The sequence below is a fragment of the Oncorhynchus masou genome, chromosome 29, assembly GCF_036934945.1.
Source record: "Oncorhynchus masou masou isolate Uvic2021 chromosome 29, UVic_Omas_1.1, whole genome shotgun sequence".
Taxonomy (NCBI): Eukaryota; Metazoa; Chordata; class Actinopteri; order Salmoniformes; family Salmonidae; genus Oncorhynchus; species Oncorhynchus masou.
The window spans coordinates 95,750,765-95,752,654 of NC_088240.1; the positions used below are offsets into that span (position 1 = coordinate 95,750,765).

The 1,890-nt window shown below is 52.0% G+C and overlaps 1 protein-coding gene across 3 annotated transcripts in view; it reads right to left on the reverse strand.

Moving 5' to 3' along the window:
• Positions 1-1,275: 1,275 nt before the first annotated feature.
• LOC135521018 (protein MTSS 1-like) overlaps positions 1,276-1,890 on the reverse strand; it is a 176,133-nt gene continuing 175,518 nt past the window's right edge. For all 3 annotated transcript variants that reach the window (XM_064946921.1, XM_064946920.1, XM_064946922.1), the window contains one exon: positions 1,276-1,890. This exon is cut by the window's right edge and continues 884 nt beyond it. The gene's annotated coding sequence lies outside the window, so the exon portion shown is untranslated.

The window sequence follows — 1,890 nt, forward strand, 5'->3', positions numbered from 1 at the left end:
GTCAACAGAACTGAGGAGGGGAGGACTAGAGTCAACAGAACTGAGGAGGGGAGGACGAGAGTCAACAGAACTGAAGAGGGGAGGACTAGAGTCAACAGATCTGAGGAGGGGAAGACTAGAGTCAACAGAACTGAAGAGGGGAGGACTAGAGTCAACAGAACTGAGGAGGGGAGGACTAGAGTCAACAGAACTGAGGAGGGGAGGACTAGAGTCAACAGAACTGAGGAGGGGAGGACTAGAGTCAACAGAACTGAGGAGGGGAGGACTAGAGTCAACAGAACTGAAGAGGGGAGGAATGGGGGTGGGAGGACTAGAGTCAACAGAACTGAAGAGGGGAGGACTAGAGTCAACAGAACTGAAGAGGGGAGGACTAGAGTCAACAGAACTGAAGAGGGGAGGACTAGAGTCAACAGAACTGAGGAGGGGAGGACTAGAGTCAACAGAACTGAAGAGGGGAGGACGAGAGTCAACAGAACTGAGGAGGGGAGGACGAGAGTCAACAGAACTGAGGAGGGGAGGACGAGAGTCAACAGAACTGAGGAGGGGAGGACTAGAGTCAACAGAACTGAAGAGGGGAGGAATGGGGGTGGGAGGACTAGAGTCAACAGAACTGAGGAGGGGAGGACTAGAGTCAACAGAACTGAGGAGGGGAGGACGAGAGTCAACAGAACTGAAGAGGGGAGGACTAGAGTCAACAGATCTGAGGAGGGGAAGACTAGAGTCAACAGAACTGAAGAGGGGAGGACTAGAGTCAACAGAACTGAGGAGGGGAGGACTAGAGTCAACAGAACTGAGGAGGGGAGGACTAGAGTCAACAGAACTGAGGAGGGGAGGACTAGAGTCAACAGAACTGAGGAGGGGAGGACTAGAGTCAACAGAACTGAGGAGGGGAGGACTAGAGTCAACAGAACTGAGGAGGGGAGGACTAGAGTCAACAGATCTGAGGAGGGGAGGACTAGAGTCAACAGAACTGAGGGTGGGAGGACTAGAGTCAACAGAACTGAGGAGGGGGGGACTAGAGTCAACAGAACTGAGGAGGGGAGGACTAGAGTCAACAGAACTGAAGAGGGGAGGACTAGAGTCAACAGAACTGAGGAGGGGAGGACTAGAGTCAACAGATCTGAGGAGGGGAGGACTAGAGTCAACAGAACTGAGGAGGGGAGGACTAGAGTCAACAGAACTGAGGAGGGGAGGACTAGAGTCAACAGAACTGAAGAGGGGAGGACTAGAGTCAACAGATCTGAGGAGGGGAAGACTAGAGTCAACAGATCTGAGGAGGGAGGACTAGAGTCAACAGAACTGAGGAGGGGAGGACTAGAGTCAACAGAACTGAGGAGGGGAGGACTAGAGTCAACAGAACTGAGGAGGGGAGGACTAGAGTCAACAGATCTGAGGAGGGGAGGACTAGAGTCAACAGAACTGAGGAGGGGAGGACTAGAGTCAACAGAACTGAGGAGGGGAGGACTAGAGTCAACAGAACTGAAGAGGGGAGGACTAGAGTCAACAGATCTGAGGAGGGGAAGACTAGAGTCAACAGATCTGAGGAGGGGAGGACTAGAGTCAACAGAACTGAGGAGGGGAGGACTAGAGTCAACAGAACTGAGGAGGGGAGGACTAGAGTCAACAGAACTGAGGAGGGGAGGACTAGAGTCAACAGAACTGAGGGTGGGAGGACTAGAGTCAACAGAACTGAAGAGGGGAGGACTAGAGTCAACAGAACTGAAGAGGGGAGGACTAGAGTCAACAGAACTGGGCCCCAGGAAGCAACAAAGAGAAAATACCATGCATAATTATTGACACATTCCGAACTAAGAGAGAACATAATTAACACAACTCTGAGCTGCTCCACTGTCTGTCCAACAAGAGACCACCTTCTGCATTGTCTGAAAC